At 45.8% G+C, this 27,226-nt stretch overlaps 1 protein-coding gene across 1 annotated transcript in view; it reads right to left on the minus strand.

Moving 5' to 3' along the window:
* LOC126210156 (uncharacterized protein CG43867) overlaps window positions 1-27,226 on the minus strand; it is a 462,670-nt gene that overhangs the window by 371,680 nt on the left and 63,764 nt on the right. The gene's annotated exons all lie outside the window — the stretch shown is intronic.

The following is a 27,226-nucleotide window of genomic DNA, read 5'->3' on the forward strand; positions in this document are numbered from 1 at the left end:
CCCCAGACACGGAACATTATTGAGCATATCCGTAATGCTTTGCAAGTGTTCAGAAGAGATCTCCAACCCCTCGTACTCTTGCGGATTCATGATTTCAGTTCGCTTCAGCACGACTTCAGACATAAGTCGAGTCCATGCCACGTCGTGTTGCGGCACTTCGGCGTGCTCGCGGGGGCCTACACGATATTAGGCAGCTGTACCAATTTCTTTCGCTGTTCAGTGTATAAACATCCTGGGGGAATGCCACGTAAAGTCGAATTACCCGACGTTAAACTGGATGTTCTAATGAAAGAGGTGCCTGGAATACTGCAGTAACTTCGTAGGGACAACTGTTCCGTTTTGGATTTAGACATTACGCAAGATTTTGGCGGAATTTTTAGTGAAGTGGAGAGTGCGACTACCTAAGGAATGTCTTTGTTTAGAGGTCATAAATTTTGAGAATCCCATGGGGAGAGAATGGGATTGTATGGCGGATGTGTAAGGGCACGAACGTGCCAACAATGTGGGCGCCCTGATGTTGCCGAGATTGTTTCGACTACGCTGCAGAACATCCGCTGGAAAGCCCTTACACTACCCCTCTCCCCCCCCCCCCCCCATACAGTACTGATCTCTCCCCGTGTGATTTCCATATTTTTGGAGCCCTGAAGGAAGACATTCGTGACCGTCGATTTGCTTCGCACCAACGTGTGCACGCCTGGACACGATCTTGGTACTGTAGGAACCACAAACACTTAAAAAAAAAAAAATGGTTCAAATGGCTCTGAGCACTATGAGACTCAACATCTCAGGTCATCAGTCCCCTAGAACTTAGAACTACTTAAACCTAACTAACCTAAGGACAGCACACATCCATGCCCGAGGCACGATTTGAACCTGCGACCATAGCAGTCGCGCGGTTCCAGACTGAAGCGCGTATAACCGCTCGGCCACCAGCGGCCGGCCCAAATTCTTTTCCGTGAAGGCATTTACCGTCTTCTCTGTTAATCGGGAGAAATCGGCAAAAATCGGAAACCTTCGATCAAGAAGCATACTTAATTCAGCACCCACATGTGGATATTTGTTATTATACAATTCCGTAGTGAAACAGAAGCAAGGACGTAAATGTTGAACTTGAACTAGCTGTGTAGAAGGTAGGGATGTGAAAAACCGACCGGTTAAAACCAATACCGCTCTTTTAGTTCGGAATAACCGGTATTTTTCGATATTTTTTTGGCCTCGCTTGTAACAGGTGTTTTTTAGATTTTACTAACAACCCGGTAAAAAAACGAAATATCAATTAGCCAAAACAGCAGTGCTAAAAGTTTTGGTTTTTAAATAAACCTTTTTTTGAAAAAAAAGAGTACGTTTTATTTGTAAAGTTTCCACTGCTTTGAAATATTGCGTTATAACAGAAAACACGGAAATCGATCATTGCTATTTTAATAAAAAGCCGACAGAAACGAGCAACACACACATAGCATAAAAACTGATACGTAATTCCTGAGGCAGTAAGGTACCTGATACCATGTAGTGTTGCCTATTACACGGTAGGCGTGTAGATGCAGGGTGCAAGGCTTGCACGATCTGGTCTATATGGCAGTTTATCAGTGATGCCGTAGGACGTTAGTCGAATTACAGAAACGCATCATCGCTGTTCAGGGAGTATTTCACGAATTTCTGTGCCATTGACGTACAATGCTCCATTTCCTTTAAAAGATTAAAAACAGGAGGAGCCACAACAAATTTGCGACGTCACATGAGGAGAAAACTTAAAACTTAATAATTCGTTCATAGCTTACAAGAAAAGTAGAAAGTAGCTGATCTGCCGCTATTACTTTGAATATAGCATTACAACAGAAAATAGGAAAAGCGGTCGGTGCTGTTTTAATAACAGTGGCTTTATCTGCTTATAGCACTCGAAAACGGACAAATTAACACGAGAAACATCACTTTTTCACACTTTAACTCTGACAATTCGTAATGCCAAAATAGTGGTATGATCTTCGATTACAATATGATTTTTCAGCAGAGTTCCAAAAAATTAGAATCAGTACGGGAATGCCTAGAAGATGGCAGCTGTGTGAACCGACGACATAAACAATGTTCAAGATGTAAGTCTTTTCGGTAGCAGTCGTTTTTTTATGCTGTTGTTATTGTTGTTGTCGTCGTCGTCTTCAGCCCGGAGAGTGGTTTAGCCGGCCGCTGTGGCCGAGCGGTTCTCGGCACTTCAGTCCGCAACTGCGCTGCTACTACGGTCGCAGGTTTGAATTCTGCCTCGGGCATGGATGTGTGTGATGTCCTTAGGTTAGTTAGGTTTAAGTAGTTCAAAGTTCTAGGGGACTGATGACCTCAGATGTTAAGTCCCATAGTGCTCAGAGCCATTTGAACCATTTTAGAAGAGTGGTTCAAGGCAGCTCTCCATGTCAGTCCATCTTGTGCAAGAGTCTTCGTCTGTGAACAACTGCAACCTATATCCATTTGGTGCTGCTCACTGTATTCACGACAGGGTCTTACTCTGCAATTTTCATCCCCCTCCCCCCGCCCCTCCAACACTGAGGCCGGTTTTAATCATTTTTCCTTGTCAAATTAGATATCAAATATTTTTGTCAAAGAAATTTGATAGTGTAATAGTGAACCTTGTCAAATCTTCCTTTTCATCTAAGAAATATGATCAAATCTGGGCCGCCCCGTAGATTTGATCATGAAAGGCGTTCGTCTTCTGTTCACTGCAATGTGAAATGTAATCGCTACAGCTATTTGACGCCTGTAGTGTGCTTGAAAACATGACTGCGAAGTTTAGTTTGTGTGTTCCTCCGACTCCTTTCAATAACCTTGCCTTGGCCCGGGTGAGCAAGAGGTGCAACGCACACTATTAATAGTGTGTTTATGGGCAGGTGATATACACAATCCCAGCTTCAGCCATCCATCTCTATATCTGGAAGCATTCAGGCAGCTTTTGAGCCAGTGAATAAGGAAACAGTCAAAAATAAAAAAATCTTATCTCTCCATTCTACTTTGTTTGTTTTTGAACTCTGTATACCACAAGTTAAAAGTGCTTCATCTGTTTCGTACTTTTTATTAAGTTTGTAGTTGTTGGAACAATAATTGTAGTAATTAAATTATACAAAAACAAAAACAGTTCTTATTGTCCATATTGTGTGTACTAAACATTTATTTATCTTCAGATATTCCTCCTTAATTACTTTATGAATCATTCCGCAAGTTGCTTGAATTATTTTGGTTAATGCGTTCTGTGGTATTGTAGTGCTGTATTGTAAGCTACAATAGCTTTCTCGTGCATCAAGAAATAGCAGTGTTGTAATAAGCCTGTCTTGCACAAATACAGCATTTCTGAACTGAGTATTCTGTTTTGTAATACGAGGAGCTACTTTACTGAGCAAATACTGAAATGTACTGTCCATCCATTCGCAAGTAATTTACATAAGACTTGACGTCCTCCACGTGCAGCTGCCTTAAAAACTTTTGCTAAATGCTTTCATTACCTCGACATAAAGCCCACGGCTTCACCCAAGTTATGTTTCCTTTTTTTCCGCCGCTTCTTTTCCAAATGCACACACAATGCAAGTGTGGTACAAGCAGGTGCAACGCAGACTAACAAGTTGTTGTTGTCCACCATCTTGAACTTCGACGAAAAATATGAAGACATTGTAATATACCTTTGTGACACCGCGTCAAAGATATTTGTTAAAGAAATTTGACGAATATTTGATCATATTTCTTTGTCAAAGAAATATAATAGTGTAATTCCGGCCTAAGCTAGTTCCTGGTGTCTCAGCATCTGTCCTGCCAGCTGATCTTTTCTTTTAGTCACGTTGTGCCATACATCTCATTTTTCACCATTTCAATTCAGTACGTCCTCATTAGTTACTCGATCTAACCATGTAATCTGCAGCGGCACATTTCAAAAGCCTCTATTCTCTTCTTGCCTGAATTACAATGTCGTCGGCAAACCTCAGTGCTGAGCAACCTGTGGTGTCACCGCCAGACACCACACTTGCTAGGTCGTAGCCATGGACTTAGCTGAAGGCTATTCTAACTATCTGCTCTGCAAATGAGCGAGGCTTCGTCAGTGTGCATCGCTAGCTACGTCGTCCGTACAACTGGGGCGAGTGCTAGTCCGTCTCTCGAGACCTGCCGTGTGGTGGCGCTCGGTCTGCGATCACTGTCAGTGGCGACACGCGGGTCCGACATGTACTAATGGACCGCGGCCGATTTAAAGCTACCACCTAGCAAGTGTGGTGTCTGGCGGTGACACCACACAACCCTACCAGGACGAAATGACACAGCGACAAACAGCGTGCGTTGAGAGTCGCGGGGCGATAGAAAGGCTACTCGTACAAAGAAGAATGGGATGCGAGAGACAGGTCAAATCAAGTACCTCTACCGGATAATTTTTAACGATCTTCTTGATATTTTCCAGTGAGTTTTTGCGTCTTTGGCTGAGGCCTATCTCGCCATCCCTCGCTACGGCTCTGAATGAATCCCCATAGAAAGAAATCCTTCATCCAGTCACAGAAATCATATGGTACCTCGTTTGTGGAATTCTAATTCCAAAGAAAGCAGGTGCTGACAGGTGTGAATGTTACCGAACTATGAAATTTAATCAGTACGCGAGGCAATACTGACCCTGCGACTTATAAGATAGGTTAAGGAAAGGCAAACCTACGTTTATACCATTTGTAGATTTAGAGAAAGCTTTTGACTGGAATACTCTCTTTGAAATTCTATAGGTAGGGGTTTACGATTTGTACAGAAACCAGATGGCAGTTACAAGACTCAACGTGCATGAAAAGGGAGCAATGACTGAGAAGGGAGTGAGACAGGGTTATAGTCTTTCCCAGATGTTATTCAATTTGTACATATAGCAAGCGGTAAAGGAAACCAAAGAAAATATGGAGTAGGAATTAAAGTTAAGGGAGAAGAAATTAAAAATGTGATGTTTGCCGATGACATTGTAATTCTGTCAGAGGCAGCAAAGGACTTGGAAGAGCAGTTGAGCGACATGGAGGGTGTCCTGAAACTTGGGAATGAGGTGAACATCAACAAAACCAAAATAGGGATAATGGAATGTAGTTGAATTGGAAGGTGATGCTGAGGGAATTAGATTAGGAAATGAGACACTTAAAGTAGGAGATGAGTTTTGCTATTTGGGCAGCATAATAAATGATAAGTAGAGAGGATATAAAATTTAGACTGCCAGTGGCAAGAAAAGCATTTCTGTAGAAGAGTGTTAACATCGAATATAGATTTAAGTGTTACGAAGTCTTTTTTGAAAGTATTTGTATGAAGTGTAGCCATGTATGGAAGTCAAACATGGACGATAAACAGGTTAGATAATACAGAGAATACAGTCTTTTGAAATGTGGTCCTACAGAAGGAAGCTGAAGATTAGATGGATAGATCATATAACTAATGAGGAGGTTCTGAAGAAACTTGAGGACAAAAGAAAGTTGTGGCGCAACCTGACTAGAAGAAGGTATCGATTAATGGGACACATTCTGAGACATCAAGGGATAATCAGTTTAGTACTGGATCGAAGTGTGTTTGGGAGCGGGGGGAGGGTAGCGGAGGGAGGGGGGAGGGAGAGGTAGAAATCGTAGAGGGAGACCAAGAGATGAATACATTACACAGATTCAGAAGGTTGTAAGTTGCAGTAGCTATTCGGAGATGAAGAGGCTTGCATGGAATAGAGTGGCATGAATAGCTACATAAAATCAGTCTTTGGACTAAAGACCACAACGACAACCCCATATGACCGTACTTTCGTTAATTAACGTTATTGTATTCCTGAGTCTAATGCACCCTCCTGAATGCCTCGATCCGTGGCTGTGAGGGCGTCTTGTGATACAAGCACAAGCTGGCCTTCCCTTGCCCCGCATCTTGGGATGCCTGTCGTTTTGCATGATGAAGGACCTTCTTTTGCCGGCCGCGGTGGTCTAGCGGTTCTAGGCGCTCAGTCCAGAACCGCGCGACTGCTACGGTCGCAGGTTCGTATCCTGCCTCGGGCATGGACGTGTGTGATGTCCTTAGGTTAGTTAGGTTTCAGTAGTTCTAAGTTCTAGGGGACTGATGAGCACAGATGTTAAGTCCCATAGCGCTCAGAGCCATTTGACCTTCTTTTGGATGTACGAGGGCTATTCCGAAAGTAAGGTCCGATAGGTCGCGAAATGGAAACCACGGTAAAAATCAAAAATGTTTTGATTGCAACAGTTAGATACACCTTGCAGCTACTTATCTCCATAGTCGCCGACCCGACTTAGACGTGTATCGTAGCGTTGTACCAACTTTCCCATACCCTCGCTATAGAAGGCAGCCGCCAGTGCTCTCCGCCAATTCTCTACGCTGGCCTACGGCTCGTTGTCTTGTGCCGAAATGTTGTCTTCATAACCAGCGGTTCATGTGACCAGAGCTGAAACTCAGAGGGAGACAATTACGGGCTGTATTGTGGGTACTCTCACATTTCCATTTGAAAACGATGCAGGAGCATCTTCATTGCCCCTGCAGAATGCGGCTGAGAATTGTCTTGAAGACGAAACAGCACGACAGTTATGTAATGTTAGCTGCATAGCTTCAGGGGAAATTTCTCACCAGGCCCCCGTACTTGGCGGCAGACACTATTTTCTAGACATCTTTACGCACTCACTGCGAGCTCAGAAATGAGAAGAGCGACGTGATGCTAACTGGGGTTATACTAGAGACACTACCCAACACATCTGTGCAAAGCTTTATCGGATTTTCATAGTCGTTTCCATTTCGTGACCGATCGGACCTTACTTTCGGAATAGCCCTCGTATGTTGTCGGTAGGGTTATTACGGTTGTCTGTAGGGACTGCCTGGTTACCAACATTTTCTTATATCAAATCACTGCGCAAACTAAATCTGCATACGTAGCATGCAAACCTCTGTGAAGAGCGTGGCAGAGGCATACTTTGTATTCATGACTAGTCGCACACTTAAGTGGAAGAAGTTTACTTAGCACATATCAGTTTGGTTACCAGAAGTGCTCGGCTGAGAATGCTATTTATGCATTCACTCATCAAATGGTACGAACAAATGAAGGCATTTCCTACCACTTATTGGTAGAGGAAGGCAGACTTTTGGTGTGAAGGCGAGCAAATACTGAGTTAGATCCCAATCACAGTCAACCCGCAGTAAAGAACGGTAGTGGAGGAAGTATGGCTACATTCGGCGTTATTTTTCTTGAAGATAACGTGGGTAGACGTCAATATTTAAATATCCTAAAGGAAAGTCTGCAAAACAGCATTGATAGCTTGGGTTTGGGCACAGATTACTACTTTCAACAAAACAGTGACCATAAGCATACAGCGGAAATTGTCTGTGGCTGTCCTACCATACTCCCCATGTTCAGCACAGACCTTAATCCACTGGAACATCTCCGCAGTAAGCGTCAGATAATGACCAGAAAACATGAAATACGAAAGAAGACTGGTCTGAAACAGTGTCTAAAGAAGAATGGAAAAATATAATCTCGGAGACTATCAAACCACATTCAGCCCATTCCAAAGAGGACAACAGAAGTGATACATGCAAGAAGAATGACTACGAAGTACTAACATTGTCATTATATTTATTTACATTGCAATTTTCTTTGCAGGTATGAATACTTTTATACGTACAGATTAGGAAGAAAACCCCATACTGTTAGTTTACCAAATAAGATATCTGGTTCTGATAAACACAGTCATTCTAAGCGAACAACGTTGTATGAATACTTTTTTCGATGACTGTATACGGGGTGTTTAGGTAAGAGCGTGTAAAAATTTAACAGGACGTAAAGGATGCTCCACTGAACAATTTGAGGCAGGGAACCTGGGGTCGGAGAGCTTAAGGGCTATGGAAGTAAACTTGTCTACCGCTTTCTCTAGCATACTGTTTACCACCTTATTTACAACTAATATGCGTACAAGTTTATACGTACTGTGCTGTTTGTTTACATGTACATCCTATGTTTCCTGCAAGGAAACAAGAAGGCCGAGCCTGCTTGCTAGAAAGTCTACCTGACCGTCTGAATAGCCACCTCCTACTTGAGATTCGTGCTAAGTGTTGTCTGAGAACGTACCCTTAGCTCTTTGTGACAGGGTGTGGATAACACATGACGCTGCACCACCTTACTTCAGTGTGGATGTCCGCAAGCATCTCAGTGCTGTATTTCCTGGTCGCTGGATTGGAAGGGCACGTGATTTATGTATTGTGCTGTTTATTTAAAAGTGTATTCTTTATTTCCTGCAAGGAAACAAGGAGGACGGGCCTGATTACCAGGAAGTCATGACGCAGCTTTTGTTTACTTCAGCCGGCCGCGGTGGCCGAGCGGTTTTAGGCGCTTCAGTCCGGAACCGCGCGACTGCTACGGTCGCAGGTTCGAATCCTGCCTCGAGCATGGATATGTCCTTAGGTTAGTTAGGTTTAAGTAGTCGTAAGTCTAGGTTCAAAAATGGCTCTGAGCACTATGGGACTCAACTGCTGTGGTCATTAGTCCCCTAGAACTTAGAACTACTTAAACCTAACTAACCTAAGGACATCACAAACATCCATGCCCGAGGCAGGATTCGAACCTGCGACCGTAGCAGTCGCACGGTTCCGGACTGCGCGCCTAGAACCGCGAGACCACCGCGGCCGGCTTTCGTAAGTCTAGGGGACTGAAGATCTCACATGTTAAGACCCATGGTGCTTAGACCCATTTTTGACAAGTTCTGCTCGCTCCACATAGACATGTTCACACACATCCATGCCCAAGGCAGGATTCGAACCTGCGACCGTAGCGGTCGCGCGGTTCCGGACTGAAGCGCGTAGAACCGCTCGGTCATAGCGGCCGGCGAACGAACGTGCTATGAATCAACGACAGACCCATTCATTACTCCGTGCTATTCAGACACGCACAGTAAAATACGATGGAGCAGTACCGGTACAATATTTCCAGGTCGCTGGATTGAAGGGGAAGTCCTATTCCATGGCGTGCGAGGTCCCCTGATCTGAATCTATGTCGTTATTTCCTGTGGGGGAATCTAAAGTCACTTGTGTATGAGAGGCCAGTGGATACGGACATGGAATTAGTTGTCAGAATTGTACCTGGCTATGATGTGATTTAAAACACACCGGGGATATTTGTCAGGGTGCGTCAGAATTTAGTTCTCCGTTGTTATGCTTGCTTTGAGGTTGACGACCGTCAGTTTAAGGACGTTTCGAAAGATACAGTACAAATGGTATGGTTCAAATGGCTCTGAGCACTATGGGACTTAATATCTGAGGTCATCAGTCCCCTAGAACCTAGAACTAGTTAAACCTAACCAACCTAACGACATCGCACACAGCCGCCGTGTGGCCGAGCGGTTCTAGGCGCTTCAGTCTGGAAGCGCTCGACCGCTACGGTCGCAGGTTCGAATCCTGCCTCGGGCATGGATGTGTGTGATGTCCTTAGGTTAGTTAGGTTTAAGTAGTTCTAAGTTCTGGGGGACTGATGACCTCAGCTGTTAAGTCCCATAGTGCTCAGAGCCATTTGACATCACACACATCCATGCCCGAGACAGGATTCGAACCTGCGACCGTAGCACGAATGGTATGTTCACTGTGTCAGTGATGCTGTTTGCAGTAGACTAATGTAAGTAAAAAAGCACGCAGTAATGTGTTTTTATTCCTCAAGCTGACTTCCCCGGCCGCAGGTTCCCTACCTCATATTGTTCAGCGGAGGATTCTCATATTTTCTGTAACAGAAACACCCTGTATGCCCGTCAGAGTCTGTGTGTGACACACGAAGGCATGAAGCATAGTTTAGAAACCCTTCTTCGGGAAGCAGAGGAAATATTGTGTCTGGGGGAGGTGGTCGTGAAACGAGGGCCCCCCGTCGGGTAGACCGCTCGCTTGGTGCAAGTCTTTCGAGCTGACGCCACTTCGGCGATGGGGATGAAATGATGATGAGAACAACGCCCAGTCCCTGAGCAGAGAAAATTCCCGACCCAGCCGGGAATCGAACCCGGGCCCTTAGGATTGACATTCTGTCGCGCTGACCACTCAGCTACCGGAGACGTGTCTGGGGGAGGTGGTGAAACGGGGCGAGCGTCCACTTGGTGTGTGCGTACGGTGGAGCGACTTACTTGCTGCGGGCACAGCCGGCGGGTTGGGACGCGTCGCGAGACATGGGCGGCGGATGACGGCGCCAGCTCCCATCTAGAGCGTGGCTGGCGGCGGCGCTGCCCTGCGCATCAGGCGACTGGACCACGGCACGGCACGCCACGTCGCAGCCGGTCGTGCACTAACGTCACGCGACGCCACACCGCGCACGCACCCGTGTAGCCGGTCGGCAGGCTCTGCGCTGCGCGGCCGTCGCCGGCGTGACTGGCCGCTCGCCGCTACCCCAGTCCCGGCGCCCACCCCTAACCCTCCACCCCCACCCCCGCGACGCCGTCCCCGCCTGCGCGCGCAAAAATCAATGACTGCGGAATGACAGCGGCGTTGCCAGGGGCGACGGCCAATGGCTGGCCGCCTGGCGCCGCGCGGTGCACGCCGGGAGGCGCGCGCCCGCCGCCGACCGTCGTGCCAACTTTTACTCTCGGGGCCTCGAGACGGCGTGTCTGGAGGCGGAGGGCTACGGCCGCCCCCGCCGCCGCCGCCCCCGCCTTGCCGGCGATCGAGCAAGTGCGGCGGGCGGCGCCGGCAAAAGTGTTGCAACGCAGCCTCCGCCACTCCGCTCCACACCCGAACCTACAGTACCCAACTAACCACAAGTCTAATCGTACGATGAAGGCTTTCACGACTGGATGTATCAGCTGCTGAGAATTTTTCCGGTTGGAAGGGCCGTGGTCCATGGAACTCTTTAATCCCTGACGTTTCGTCCAAGGCTACGTTCGACATCTTCGGAGACGTCCAACGTAGCCTTGGACGAAAACCGCGCGACCGCTATGGTCGCGGGTTCGAATCCTGCCTCGGGCATGGATGTGTGTGATGTCCTTAGGTTAGTTAGGTTTAAGTACACTACTAGCCATTAAAATTGCTACACCAAGAAAAAATGCAGATGATAAACGGGTATTCGTTGGACAGATATACTATACTTGAACTGACATGTGGTCACATTTTCACGCAATTTGGGTGCACAGATCCTGAGAAATCAGTAGCCAGAACAACGACCTCGTAAAGTTTGACCTCTGCTTAATACAATATTACTACTCAGGGCACATATTGGTTGAAAGCACCGATGATGGCTGTTAATCAGTTCAAATCGATTTGCGAAAGTGAATAAATAAAACATGATTTTGCGACTGGTTGCTGCATATTTGGTAATTTTATGGTTTACGGTCGCTGCACGACTTGGGAACCACATGGAGCCCACCATTCATAAATTTACGAATATTTTTAGACGACGCAGCACACCTTCTGTCAACCTTTAAACAGACTAGAGTCAAAGGGAATTGACCAAAAGAAAACTGCTGAATGATACGAAAGATCATCTGATCCTCGAAACCTACCTCGAATTCTAGGGAGATAAGCAGATACTACATTTGTTTTACGAGACTGCCAATAAAACGTTGAAATTCTCTACTAGAGAGTGTGGAATGGAAAGAAAACGTCGCCTTGGTGACGCAACGATGGCATTAAACAAAAACTTCTGTTTGTTTGCAAAATAAATAATAAATAAATATCTTTCTGGTATTAATATTAATACCAGAAAGATATTTATTTTAATAAATAGATAAATATTAATAAAAAGGTATTTGTTTTAATAAATGATAAATAGATATCTTTCTGGTATTAATATTAATACCAGAAAGATATTTATTTATTATTTATTTTGCAAACAAACAGAAGTTTTTGTTTATTTTTACCTTATGTTTGGCTTCCAAATATGTTGCAGTCTCCTTTCAGACTCTGTCTTTGTAATCGGCACTCCGTTACTTCTCGTAGCACCCCAAACTTATGACCTTCTTGTATTAGTCTTGCCACATTGATTTTCTGCACACAAAACAGTCTTGCGCACAGCTGCGCTGCCCGCAAAAAAATTCTACCGTCGAGTCATCCGTCACTTGAAAAATTAAACGGAACAAAATTTCTCCCGACGCGCTATCGGCCCACTGACGTTCCTCGGGCCGGACATGGGTGGACCGGCCCTTCATGCGTTCGACATCCCACATCGAATAGGCTGGAGCGGACAGCCAATAGGCCGATGATGCGGCTTACTGGTGGCACGAACAGAACGTAGACAAAATCAATAGAAAAACAAAGCACTACATCAAAATTCGTCTCCAAAATTGGGTCGGACAAAATCAAACGCACACAAAAACGCAGCTAATAATGTTTAATCTCAAACACTATCTACCGACAAGAGAACAGGAAGGCGAAAATTCTGCTGTGGGGAGAAACAAGTCGATCGAAGGGTACAGCGGTATATCTCGGAACAGCACTAGAGAAAACCGTGACCTGGATGCCACACGTTCGAGAAACAACAGACAAAGCCAGCAACAGATGTGATTTAACTAGATTGATAAGGGGAAGAGAGAACAGGGCAAACAGCGAAACACTGATACACACGTAAGAAGCGTTTATACTACTTAAGGGGACTTTGTATGTCCTATGCCGCCAATGTTAAATTATCGAATTTTGTGACCCATTACCTTGGAAAATTTTTAAGACACCAACTTACAATTTTCCATAATTATTGAATGCGCCTTTCTAGATACACTGAACTAGAATTGTTACTAAAGTTGTTTTGTGGAGCATGTTATCTTTTCTTTTTAAAACACTCAATTTTTTGACACAATTTTGTAAATAAATGAACATAAAAGCAAAACAACTCAGGATATTTTAATTATTCTAGTTCCATATGAGTTGAATCTCACGCTGTGAAAATTTCATGTCTCTACCATCAGTACGTATTTAGAAAACGGTCTTTTACTGCAAAATATGTAGTAAAGAGATATTGAGGTTTAAAACTTTTTTATTACAAATTCTTTTACAGACTTACATTTCTGCGTCTTTTATGCACTAGAATTGCCCTGGCCCATAGTCTGTGTCTTCTTCAGTGTCACAACAGCCCAGTGCTTGCCTCTTCCTTTTCTTTCTTGCTTCTTTTGTCATTTGCTGAGCACGAAGCTCATCCAGTTCCCACAGTCCTTTAGCTGTGTTCTCTCCAGAACCTTAAGTCGTTCATAGTTTCCACCATTAAAAGTTATTACAACATCAAACACTGCCAACTTTAGAGTCGTAAGGCCAACAAATACATTTTCAGGCACACGGCACCCCACAACGTTATTGAAGGACTCATTCACGTTCTGGGTCTTCCAATGTAAACACTTCTTTAGTAGCTCAGGATTTGCCAAATCTGTGCAAATACACTCCTGGAAATTGAAATAAGAACACCGTGAATTCATTGTCCCAGGAAGGGGAAACTATTGACACATTCCTGGGGTCAGATACATCACATGATCACACTGACAGAACCACAGGCACATAGACACAGGCAACAGAGCATGCACAATGTCGGCACTAGTACAGTGTATATCCACCTTTCGCAGCAATGCAGGCTGCTATTCTCCCTTGGAGACGATCGTAGAGATGCTGGATGTAGTCCTGTGGAACGGCTTGCCATGCCATTTCCACCTGGCACTTCAGTTGGACCAGCGTTCGTGCTGGACGTGCAGACCGCGTGAGACGACGCTTCATCCAGTCCCAAACATGCTCAAAGGGGGACAGATCCGGAGATCTTGCTGGCCAGGGTAGTTGACTTACACCTTCTAGAGCACGTTGGGTGGCACGGGATACATGCGGACGTGCATTGTCCTGTTGGAACAGCAAGTTCCCTTGCCGGTCTAGGAATGGTAGAACGATGGGTTCGATGACGGTTTGGATGTACCGTGCACTATTCAGTGTCCCCTCGACGATCACCAGTGGTGTATGGCCAGTGTAGGAGATCGCTCCCCACACCATGATGCCGGGTGTTGGCCCTGTGTGCCTCGGTCGTATGCAGTCCTGATTGTGGCGCTCACCTGCACGGCGCCAAACACGCATACGACCATCATTGGCACCAAGGCAGAAGCGACTCTCATCGCTGAAGACGACACGTCTCCATTCGTCCCTCCATTCACGCCTGTCGCGACACCACTGGAGGCGATGTTGGGGCGTGAGCGGAAGACGGCCTAACGGTGTGCGGGACCGTAGCCCAGCTTCATGGAGACGGTTGCGAATGGTCCTCGCCGATACCCCAGGAGCAACAGTGTCCCTAATTTGCTGGGAAGTGGCGGTGCGGTCCCCTACGGCACTGCGTAGGATCCTACGGTCTTGGCGTGCATCCGTGCGTCGCTGCGGTCCGGTCCCAGGTCGACGGGCACGTGCACCTTCCGCCGACCACTGGCGACAACATCGATGTACTGTGGAGACCTCACGCCCCACGTGTTGAGCAATTCGGCGGTACGTCCACCCGGCCTCCCGCATGCCCACTATACGCCCTCGCTCAAAGTCCGTCAACTGCACATACGGTTCACGTCCACGCTGTCGCGGCATGCTACCAGTGTTAAAGACTGCGATGGAGCTCCGTATGCCACGGCAAACTGGCTGACACTGACGGCGGCGGTGCACAAATGCTGCGCAGCTAGCGCCATTCGACGGCCAACACCGCGGTTCCTGGTGTGTCCGCTGTGCCGTGCGTGTGATCATTGCTTGTACAGCCCTCTCGCAGTGTCCGGAGCAAGTATGGTGGGTCTGACACACCGGTGTCAATGTGTTCTTTTTTCCATTTCAGGAGTGTAGATTTGATTGCCTCCATTACTGCCAAAGGAAGAGAATGTTTATGTGTAAATTCATGAAGGATGCCAGAAAATTCAGCTTGCCTATATTTACACCAATTGTGTCCTTGACTGCTAGCACACGTGTTTTCAAGTACTTCAGAAGAAAATGCAGGTCTCACCTATCTGTTACCCGCAAATTTGCGTTTCTTGAACTTACTTTTACTTTTAGTTATTTTATTTACGTATAAAAAGCAACAGAAGTTAACTTACTACAAAAATATCCGATAATCATACTACTTTCAACGAAAACCAGTATCAGAAACAAAGAACTGATTTACTTATTCGTAATGCCAACTTCTGAGACGTAGCAGTAGGCACAAAACAAAGCAATTCACAGTTTTCTAGAGTGTGTAGTTCCCAAGATATGACTGCTCAACTGTGGCAGTATATGCATAGCCGCGAAATTTGACATTCACACGTCAACATTCAAAATATTATTTGAAGGTCTCACAATTCTCTGATTTTAATGTATTATATACCAAAATGTTCAGGAAAGTCCAAAGTACATTACGGAGCAGAAAACAGGAAAATGTCAAATTTCAACGAATATCACGTACAATGTCCCTTTAAATTATTAGTAATTTACAGCAGTTAGATTTGTGTGATTAATCGTATAACTGAAATTTGGCTCATGCGGATGACTTCACACTTTTCATGATTGAGTCAACTGTCACTTTTCGCAACAAACATATATCTTGTCTAAATCATTTTCCAATTCGGTTTGATCATCTGATGACTCTGCCTGATGGTAAATGACAGCATCATCTGCAAACAACCTGAGGGCTGCTGAGACTGTCTCCTAAATCGCTTATATAGATCAGGAACAACAGAGGGCCTATAACACTTCCTTGGGGAACGCCAGTTACTACTTCTGTTTTACTCGTTGACCTTCAGCCAGTTATTACCCACTGTGACCTTTCTGACAAGAAATCACGAATCCATTGACACGACTCAGACGATACTCGATAGGCACGCAATTTGATTAGAAGTCACTTGTGACGAACGGTATCAAAAGCCTTCCGGAAATCTAAAAATATGGAATCATTTTGACGTCCCCTGTCGATAGCTCTTATTACATCGTAAATGGAAATGAGCGTTTGGCGTCATTGGCCGGGAGGCTCCTTACGGGGTAGGTCCGGCTGCATTGGTGCAGGTCTTCTTACATTCTACGCCGCATTGAGTGACCTGCGTGCCGGATGGGGATGACATGATGATGAAGACAACACAACAACACCCAGTCCCTGAGCGGAGAAAATCTCCGACCCGGGCCCGTAGGCCGGCAATGCGTCACGCTGACCACATTTTTATTCTTTTTTTTTGCAGTTTATTCGTTGTTCATCGTTGCGTTTGGTCGTTGCGGACGTCACATGACACCCGTTCAAGTTCGTTGATGATCCTTTCACTCAGTTTTTTATTACAGAGGCCAACCAGCTTTCTGACCGAACACGCTGAGCTACCGTGCCGACTTTTTTTTTGACTCGGTTTTCTTATTACAGAGGGGAGCTAAGCCTCTGACCGAAACCACTCAGCTATCGGGGCGGACACTCATTAACATCGCGAGAATAAAGAGCTAGTTGTGTCTGACAAAAACGATATTTTCTGAATCCGTGTCGACTCTTTGTCAATAAACCGTGATTCGTAATGTTCGTGCACAGCACATGTTTCGAAAATGGTAAATTTTAATACCAGTCATTCATTATTTAAAACATATTGGGTTACAAGTTTGAGCAGAACTGAACTGAAGCAGTGACTCATATTTCCTAGAATTATTACCCTTTTATTCTTCAGAGACTTATGATCAGTCGACAATTTTGAGCCATGCTTACGCTTATCTTAATCTCGTGTTAACATTTGTTTCTTTTGCGAAAAATAGCAGAGTTTAGGAAACGACCATCACGAACATGCTAATGCAGTTGCAGCTGGGACAGAAACCTGAAACAATGCATTACGAAACAAGTAACCGATTGCTTCTCTATGTGTACCACGATGGACTGTATGCGGAAGTGCGGGTGTTCATAGCAGGCCACGTTGCGTCCCAGACGTCCCACAACCATAGGTGGAAGCATAAGAGGCCAAAGACACTACTAGCTAGGGCATAACCACCTATAGCAAGCTAACATACACCAACAAGCGACAAACGTCTGCAAGTCCCTGCATATCAGCGATGTTGACTGGATATACTGACTGCTATTAAAGCCGACCAACGGGCTACAGCAGGGAAACCGACGAGCTCACCCACTCACACAAACAAATCGCCAACATCAGCCTAGACTGTGCATTGGATAGATGAAGGGCTTATTTCAATAGTGGTACTAGTCCATTTTTGTTCATTTTGAGACACCAGAAATATTCAAGTATATGGCTTCTTGCTAGAGATGAAGCTTTCTTTCTGATTGCTTGGATCATTAATTTCTGAAGCATTATAGGCAGAAAAGTGGAGGTAATGGACTTGTACCACTATTGAAATAAGCCCTTCATATGACCTATCGGACACAAAGGCAGCCGCCGAGTAACAGCGCCGCACAACGTCAGAGGTATCGACATGCATGATACCCACTACTAACAAAGCCTACCCTTGCATGACCTGCCGCAGGCACCAAGACATCCGCTACTGTTCTTACTACCCAACCTAACTACCGCAGAGGTTTTTTTTCCCCTTGGCTTGTAACGTTCCCTGGCAGCACACACACTGTTAATAAACTGAAATGACGTTTAATTGTACTATGTACGCCGCTATGAAGCAATTCGTATGTACTGTAATTGTTTAACAAAAAATATTATTTAATTTTGTATGAAGGACGTTGGTTATTATTGTAATATTTTCTGTAATAATATTCTCGATGTATTTATGACTGTAATATTTCTATACTCATAATGTAATTACGAAATATGTTAATATCTGCGATGAAAAAATGTAAAATATAGCCACAGAGGAAAATAATGTTGTAAGATTACAAAGAGATATTAATAATCAGCAATAGCATAAATTGCACTACATAATGTGCATTCTTTGTCGTCTTCCTCGAGAGCTGAGAGAGAGAGGAACCTGTAACGTAACATTATATGCATGAGTCGACTTCTTTTGTCTGTATCTGTCTTTAGCCGCCATTAGAGGAGAAATTATAAAGGTGTGTAATTTTAATTATCGTTGTAGTCTAAATATATTAGAATTTATCAAAATTGTATATTACTAATGTAAATTAGCTTGCCCATGTCATCTACACTCCTGGAAATGGAAAAAAGAACACATTGACACCGGTGTGTCAGACCCATCATACTTGCTCCGGACACTGCGAGAGGGCTGTACAAGCAATGATCACACGCACGGCACAGCGGGCACACCAGGAACCGCGGTGTTGGCCGTCGAATGGCGCTAGCTGCGCAGCATTTGTGCACCGCCGCCATCAGTGTCAGCCGGTTTGCCGTGGCATACGGAGCTCCATCGCAGTCTTTAACACTGGTAGCATGCCGCGACAGTGTGGACGTGCACCGTATGTGCAGTTGACGGACTTTGAGCGAGGGCGTATAGTGGGCATGCGGGAGGCCGGGTGGACGTACCGCCGAATTGCTCAACACGTGGGGCGTGAGGTCTCCACAGTACATCGATGTTGTCGCCAGTGGTCGGCGGAAGGTGCACGTGCCCGTCGACCTGGGACCGGACCGCAGCGACGCACGGATGCACGCCAAGACCGTAGGATCCTACGCAGTGCCGTAGGGGACCGCACCGCCACTTCCCAGCAAATTAGGGACACTGTTGCTCCTGGGGTATCGGCGAGGACCATTCGCAACCGTCTCCATGAAGCTGGGCTACGGTCCCGCACACCGTTAGGCCGTCTTCCGCTCACGCCCCAACATCGTGCAGCCCGCCTCCAGTGGTGTCGCGACAGGCGTGAATGGAGGGACGAATGGAGACGTGTCGTCTTCAGCGATGAGAGTCGCTTCTGCCCTGGTGCCAATGATGGTCGTATGCGTGTTTGGCGCCGTGCAGGTGAGCGCCACAATCAGGACTGCATACGACCGAGGCACACAGGGCCAACACCCGGCATCATGGTGTGGGGAGCGATCTCCTACACTGGCCGTACACCACTGGTGATCGTCGAGGGGACACTGAATAGTGCACGGTACATCCAAACCGTCATCGAACCCATCGTTCTACCATTCCTAGACCGGCAAGGGAACTTGCTGTTCCAACAGGACAATGCACGTCCGCATGTATCCCGTGCCACCCAACGTGCTCTAGAAGGTGTAAGTCAACTACCCTGGCCAGCAAGATCTCCGGATCTGTCCCCCATTGAGCATGTTTGGGACTGGATGAAGCGTCGTCTCACGTGGTCTGCACGTCCAGCACGAACGCTGGTCCAACTGAGGCGCCAGGTGGAAATGGCATGGCAAGCCGTTCCACAGGACTACATCCAGCATCTCTACGATCGTCTCCATGGGAGAATAGCAGCCCGCATTGCTGCGAAAGGTGGATATACACTGTACTAGTGCCGACATTGTGCATGCTCTGTTGCCTGTGTCTATGTGCCTGTGGTTCTGTCAGTGTGATCATGTGATGTATCTGACCCCAGGAATGTGTCAATAAAGTTTCCCCTTCCTGGGACAATGAATTCACGGTGTTCTTATTTCAATTTCCAGGAGTGTATAATATTTCTTTAAAGAATTTTCAGCACTTTTAGCGATTATCGTTGGTGTTGCTGGGCTGTGCCGCGACCGAACGATTTGCAGCGGCGGCACATTTAAAAAATTGTTCCTCTATAAATTTAACCAAACCCGTAAATCGGGAGCAGGTAAAATTAGCAGTGAATTACGAATTATTTTTCCTTTACAGCGATCCTGAGGCTGACTGAATTTATTACTGGTTTTACATTTGTGCATTCATAGGCGGATAATTAACGTTGAAGTTGTTAATCTGTTGGTTCTCTCAATTTCTAAAGCAAATAGCTTAAACGTATAGTGAAGTGTGTTTTGTCAATGATAATTAAACGTTCAGGTCGCCTTGGCAATATTTAACCATTTTATGCTAACAGAGACAGTCTTGTGTTCCATAGCTAACGCCGGGAAAGAATTTAGTAAATATTTAAAAACCCACTGCATTTAGAAAATGTGTGCCAGAGCCGAAATACGTAAAAAAATTTATTCAAATAATTTTCAAAGTCATAAATGTTATTAATCAGTTAGTTTGAATTTATCAGCATGAGAGGGTTGCTAAAGTTCACGTAATTTTAAATGTGCTTAATTCTGTCTAAATGAATTTTTATTACCACACGTAAAAAAAAGGGTTCTACAACCAAGTTCGTACTGAAAGAGTAACTGCCCTTCAAACCGCTACCCTTCGTTCGATTTCGTCCCAATCTATCTCCAGATGAGCGCGTATTAATGGTTAACCTTAACCAGACGTACGCAAACATCTCAGTACCCACATCCTGCGACACATCCCTTTAGTGAAAACTAACTCTTATGGAGAGATGGTAGCAGACCTTTTGAACTGGCCATCATGCCTGTGTGGGCGTGGAGGGGCTCTACCTCTTCCCTTCAAAAAAAAAAAAAAAAAAAAAAAAAACCGGACGGACGTGAGTGTTGTCTGGGGTTGAGCGGCAGGGGCTTGCTAGGTGTGAATTAGCAGCTTGGCCTCTGCGACCGCTACTTTTGACCTAGCTATTGCTCCTTGCAAAATGCCCTAAGGACTGGAAGGCAGCTTGAAATGGCGTCTACGAGACGTGCGTTACAGTCCCTAGTTTATTTCCTAAAATGGTTTCTCTTGCTGTTCCTACTGATTGGGCTTTGTGCCCACAAAGAGACCAAGTCTTTACACAGAGGCGGTGATCTGATGGCACCATTCCGTCTCCGTTCATCGTAAGAATAACCTGATTTAAACAAACACAAACTCTGTGGCTGGTCAGAAGCCCTAGCACACGTACACTGGCGTTGTTACGGTCTTGGAAAAAAAAAAAGGCTCTGAGCACTATGGGACTTAACTTCTGAGGTCATTAGTCCCCTAGAACTTAGAACCACTTAAACCTAACTAACCTAAGGACATCACACACATCCATGCCCGAGGCAGGGTTCGGACCTGCGCTGAAGCAGCAGCGCGGTTCCGGACTGAAGCGCCTAGAACCGCTCGGCCACAGCGCCCGGCTCCGAATTATCTATTAGATGTATTATTACTAAGTTACGTTAAATGAAACTATAAGATATTCAAATGTATTAAAAGCCATCAACGTTTTTCTTAAGTACGCCTTACCTATGTAGTCTTTATTTCAAAAATCGTGTACAGTCACAGCCTCTGCACTGTTGAGCTCTGATTGTCGCGCTGTTGATGCGCAGTGTGGAAATGGCTGGCCTTGCTTCCAGTTCCGTAGTGGAACACGGTTAAAAAGTGCCGAGAAATAGGTTGTTCTTAATGTTTGTCATAAATTTACGGAGATAGTTGGCTTTATAGTTTTCCGAGGGATTGTGTTAGATTGAGTTGAGACTCAAATGCAAACCGGACGTGTAGCGGAATCGGTAGCATAATTGATTGAAATATACTACTTCGCCGGTCCAAATCTCGCCTAAGTCATTGTTTTTTCTCGTTCAATTTGAAATACCTACATCTAGTGATTGTAAAATTCATGACGATTTTTTGTGAATAACGCACGTCTTCTTGTTTCTAATTACATACTGCGCGCGAAATTCCTGTTTTCATTTCAAATATGAATGCTTAAATATGAATATTTTATGACAGACTTTTAATAAATGTCGCTTACATTAAGTAAACGTAACAATTTAATTTTTTAAGGCTAAAATGAAAAACCAGATACCCTTTGTCTGGACTACGTTTGACACCACAGATGCAGATAAGTGTCTTAGAAACATGAAAAACATTTTCACAGCATCGAACACACCATACAAATGCTGCATTTTTGCATTTGCTACTGTACCATTGCAATATGAACACAACAGAACTGATCTGGAGCTAAGTTATGGGATTTGAGCCGAGAAGTAACTAGACTGTTAAGCTGCCAGACGTTCTGGAACTAACGCACGCAGGTTTTTCAAGGTCAGTGGCGGACGCTGGCGGGATATAGAACGGTTCGCCATAAAAGAAGACGAGAAAATGCGGCCTGGTTGGCTTCGTGGATTCTGTTGTTCAAATGGCTCTGAGCACTATGGGACTTAACATCTGAGGTAATCAGTCAAAAATGGTTCAAATGGCTCTGAGCACTATGGGACTCAACTGCTGAGGTCATTAGTCCCCTAGAACTTAGAACTAGTTAAACCTAACTAACCGAAGAACATCACAAACATCCATGCCCGAGGCAGGATTCTAACCTGCGACCGTAGCGGTCTTGCGGTTCCAGACTGCAGCGCCTTTAACCGCACGGCCACTTCTGCCGGCGGTAATCAGTCCCCTAGACTTAGAACTACTTAAACCTGATTAACCTAAGGACATCTCACACATACATCCCCGGGGCAGGATTCGAACCTGCGACCGCAGTGGTCGTGCGGTTCCAGACTGAAGCGCCTAGAACCGCTTGGCCACTCCGGCCGGCGGATTCTGTTGTTGATAGGCTCGTTATCAACATAGCAGGTGTCACTTCCAGAAATGAAATGTATTTCTCCGATTCGGGTAACGAAAGAGCTAAGAGATTCCCAGACGATTGACTGTCAGTAATACCTTCAGTAGCTTCAGTATTCAACAGTACGGCGAAATCTTTGCAGTATGCTTTATCATCACACGCAGCTCACTCAGAATAATTACCCTGTGTTTAAGTTACAAATTTTCATCACTCTCGTTTGTAATTAGAATGCTGTATCAGGAGAGAACGAAAGCATTTTATGCTTTCCGTCTGGTCACCTAAGAAGCGCACGGTAGTGCTGCAGTTTAGCCGAATATTATATCATTCTCTTTACAAATTGACATTCGAAGGTGTATTTCTTTGCTCGTCTCTTTTTATCTCTGAACTGCAACTGCTCATGACATTACACGTTAGTTGGACCGCTGGCTGGGCAGTGCTGTCGCAAGTTTAATGCACCGGTACAGCTGTTGTCGCGCATTATCGCTCAGTCTATGTGCGTGTAACACTTCATAAAACGTATCCTTACGATCGTACCTCACTGTGCTGGTCACAGTTTGGCTTCTGCTCCACGTGAAACGAAATCCATTGAGATTCAAGCAAACGCGGAAGAATACATGGCGTAATGTTTACATCAGGTTTATTCTTACCATGAACAGCGTATAGTGTAGTAGCCGCTCAACGACAAAACAGAACTGCTGACTCTCAAGCTCTCCATTTATCTGTCTACTACTCTCAGACCCTGCTACTCTCTCGAGGACAGCCGTGTTCCCTAATGTCGTTCACCCTTTGCCCTTCATCCCCGTCTGTCTCCGATAGGACGTGATGCTGATGGTGTGTGTAGAGGAGGAGACGAGTCTGTCCATACACATCGTTCCTAACCTGTTACTAGCTTCGCATGACGTATTGGTTCCCTTTACAGAACACCACTCCTTTTATAGCCCCGAGCTCTCAGTAATTTAGGAAGTTTCTATTGTCTTATTTTGACCTACACTACTGGCCATTAAAATTGCTACACCAAGAAGAAATGCAGATGATAAACGGGTATTCATTGGACAAGTATATTATACTAGAACTGACATGTGATTACATTTTCACGCAATTTCGGTGCATAGATCCTGACAAATCAGTACCCAGAACAACCACCTCTGGCCGTAATAACGGCCTTGATACGCCTGGCCATTGAGTCAAACAGAGATTGGATGGCGTGTACAGGTACAGCTGCCTATGCAGCTTCAACACGATACCACAGTTCATCAAGAGTAGTGACTCGCGTATTGTGACGAGCCAGTTGCTGGGCCACCATTGACCAGACGTTTTCAATTTGTGAGAGATCTGGAGAATGCGCTGGCAGGGCAGCAGTCGAACATTTTCTGTATTCAGAAAGGCCCGTACAGGATCTGCAACATGCGGCCCTACATTATCCTGCTGAAATGTAGGGTTTTGCAGGGATCGAATGAAGGGTAGAGCCACGGGTAGTAACACATCTGAAATGTAACGTCCACTGTGCAAAGTGCCGTTAATGCGAACAAGAGGTGACCGAGAGGTGTAACCGATGGCACCCCATACTATCACGTCGCGTGATACGTCAGAATGGCGATGACGAATACACGCTTCCAATGTGCGTTCACCGAGATGTCGCCAAACACGATTGCGACCATCATGATGCTGTTAACAGAACCTGGATTCATCCGAAAAAATTACGTTTTGCCGTTCGTGCAGCCAGGTTCGTCGTTGACTACACCATCGCAGGCGCTCCTGTCTGTGATGCAGCGTCTAGGGTAACCGCAGCCACGGTCTCCGAGCTGATAGTCCATCCTGCTGCAAACGTCGTCGAACTGTTCGTTCAGATGGTTGTTGTCTTGCAAACGTTTCCATCTGTTGACTCAGGATCGAGACGTGGCTGCACGATCCGTTACAGCCATGCGGATAAGATGCCTGTCATCTCGACTGTTAGAGATACGAGGCCGTTGGGATCCAACACGGCGCTCCGTATTACCCTCCTGAACCCACCGATTTCATGTTCTGCTAACAGTTATTGGATCTCGACCAACGAGAGCAGCTATGTCGCGATACGATAAACCGCAATCGCGATAGGCTACAATCCGACCTGTATCAAAGTCGGAAACGTGACGGTACGCATTTCTCCTCCTTACACGAGGCATCACAACAACGTTTCACCAGGTAACGCCGGTCAACTGCTGTTTGTGTATGAGAAATCGGTTGGAAACTTTCCTCATGTCAGCACGTTGTAGGTGTCGCCACCGGCGCCAACCTTGTGTGAATGCTCTGAGAAGCTAATCATTTGCATATGACAGCATGTTCTTCCTGTTGGTTAAATTTCGCGTCTGTAGCACATCTTCTTTGTGTAGCAATTTTAATGGCCAGTAGTGTAGATGTGTACTGAGTATACCTTAAATCCCATCCGGCGATCATTTCGCCAGCATCCTGGCACCGGCCGTGTATTTGCTGTCCCGTGACAACTAGCAACTCGCCGATTCTCGCTACTCCACTGAATCTGACCTACAAGAATTGGCCCTTTTGCCAAGCGTCATGCAACAACTCGACGTGGCATGGACTCTGCAGAAACAGTGAGCCATGATGTCTCCATAACCGTCTATAATTGTGACAGAGTTGCCGGTGAGGGATGCTGTGCACGAACTGACATCTCTCTTGTCATATGCTACTCTCGTCTTTAGGAGTTCCTGGACTGATTTTTCAATTTTACTAAACTTTGCAATAAACTGCTGGGAGTATCCGATTAACGCTAAAAATTCTTTTCATTCGTGGTTCTCGGCCTGTGCAAGCAACATGACGTTTTCCACTTTCGCCATATCCGGAGCGATCCCCTTCTCCGGAAGACCCAAGAGAATTACTTCCTTTCGTAAGAACTGTCACTTTTCCAGTTGCAGCTTCAGCTTATGCTCTGTAAACAATAAAGAATTAGATAGAGCTTCTCATTGTGCTCATGCAGGTTTCTTCCCTGACACACCACATCGTCTAAAGAAACATTTGATCCTTTAAAACCTCTCAAAACTTTCATCAACAGTGGAAAACAAACAGGGTTCCTTTACGTCTCATTAGGATCAGTTGGTACCCGTGCAGTTGATAGAGCTGAAAGCTATCTTATCTCTCTCAAATGGTACAAATGACTCTAAGCACTAGTGGTCTTAACATCTGTCATCGGTCCCCTAGACTTAGAACTACTTAAACCTAACCTAAGGACATGACACGCCGGCCGGAGTTGCCGTGCGGTTCTAGGCGCTGCAATCTGGAGCCGAGCGACCGCTACGGTCGCAGGTTCGAATCCTATCTATGGCATTGATGTGTGTGATGTCATTAGGTTAGTTAGGTTTAATTAGTTCTAAGTTCTAGGCGACTGATGACCTCAGAAGTTAAGTCGCATAGTGTTCAGAGCCATTTGAACCATTTGACATCACACACATCCATGCCCGAGGCAGGATTCAAACCTGCGACCGTAGTAGCAGTGCAGTTCCAGACTGAAGCGTCTAGAAGTGCTCAGCCAAAGCGACCGGCTTATCTCTCTCAACATTCCATGGTATGAGCTCGCAAGGTCACTGAAGTGCGAAAGAAATTGGTATAGGCATGCGTAGTCAAATACAGAGATACGTAAACAGGCAGAATACGGCGCTGCGGTCGGCAAACACCTACATAAGACAAGTGTCTAACGCAGTTGTTACATCGGGACGAGCGATGGGACGCAGCACCTCCGAGGTACTGATGAAGTGGGGATTTTCCCGTACGACCATTTCTCGAGTGTACCGTGAATCTCACGAACCCGTAAAACATCAAACCTCCGAGATCGCTGCCTCCTGAAAAAGATCCTACAAGAGCGGGACCAGCGACGACTGAAGAGAATCGTTGAACGTGACTGAAGTGCAAACTTTCCGCAGATTGTTGCAGATTTCAATGATGGGCTATCAACAAGTGTCAGCGTGCGAACCATTCAACGAAACATCATCGGTATGTATTTTCGGGGCCGAAGGCCCCCTCGTGTACCATTGATGACTGCACGACACAAAGCTTTACGCCTCGCCTGGGTCTGTCGACATTGGATTGTTGATGACTGGAAACATGTTGCCTGGTCGGACGAGTCTCATTTAAAATTGTGTCAAGCGGGACGTGTACGGGTATGGATACAACCTCATCAATCCATGGACACTGCATGTCAGCAGGGGACTGTTCAAGCTGATCGAGGCGTGTTTAGTTGGAGTGATACGGGACCCCTGATACGTCTAGATACGACTCTTACGGATGACACATACGTAAGCATTCTGTCTGATCACGTGCATCCAGTCATGTCCCATTGTGCATTCAGACAGATTTGGGCAATTCCAGCAGGACAATGCGAAACCCCACACGTCCAGAATTGCTATAGAGTGGCTCCAGGAACACTCCCCAGGCATGAACATTATTGAGCATATCTGGGATGCCTTGCAACGTGCTGTTCAGAAGACATCTCACCAACTCTTACGGATTTATGGACAGATCTGGAGCATGTATGGTGCCAGTTCTCTCCGGCACTACTTCAGACATTAGTCTATGCCACGTCTTGTTGCGGCACTTCTGCGTGCTCGCGGGGGCCCTACACGATATTAGGGAGGTGTACCAGTTTCTTTGGCTCTTCAGTGTAGAATTCAGCTGAATATACCTGTACTACCAAAGTTGGAATCAAGCGCTGTTTTAAGGGGAACACTGCTGTCAGCTGCAGCGGGACATTATGCAGAATCAGCGGCGACGGGTGAAAATGTGTACCGGACCGGGATTCGAGCCCAGGATCTCCTGCTGGCTAGGTAGGTCCGGTAGTCACTGCGCATGTCCGAGAGAACAGGCACCACGCATTGATATAATTGATAT

Source organism: Schistocerca nitens, chromosome 10, assembly GCF_023898315.1.
Source record: "Schistocerca nitens isolate TAMUIC-IGC-003100 chromosome 10, iqSchNite1.1, whole genome shotgun sequence".
Taxonomy (NCBI): Eukaryota; Metazoa; Arthropoda; class Insecta; order Orthoptera; family Acrididae; genus Schistocerca; species Schistocerca nitens.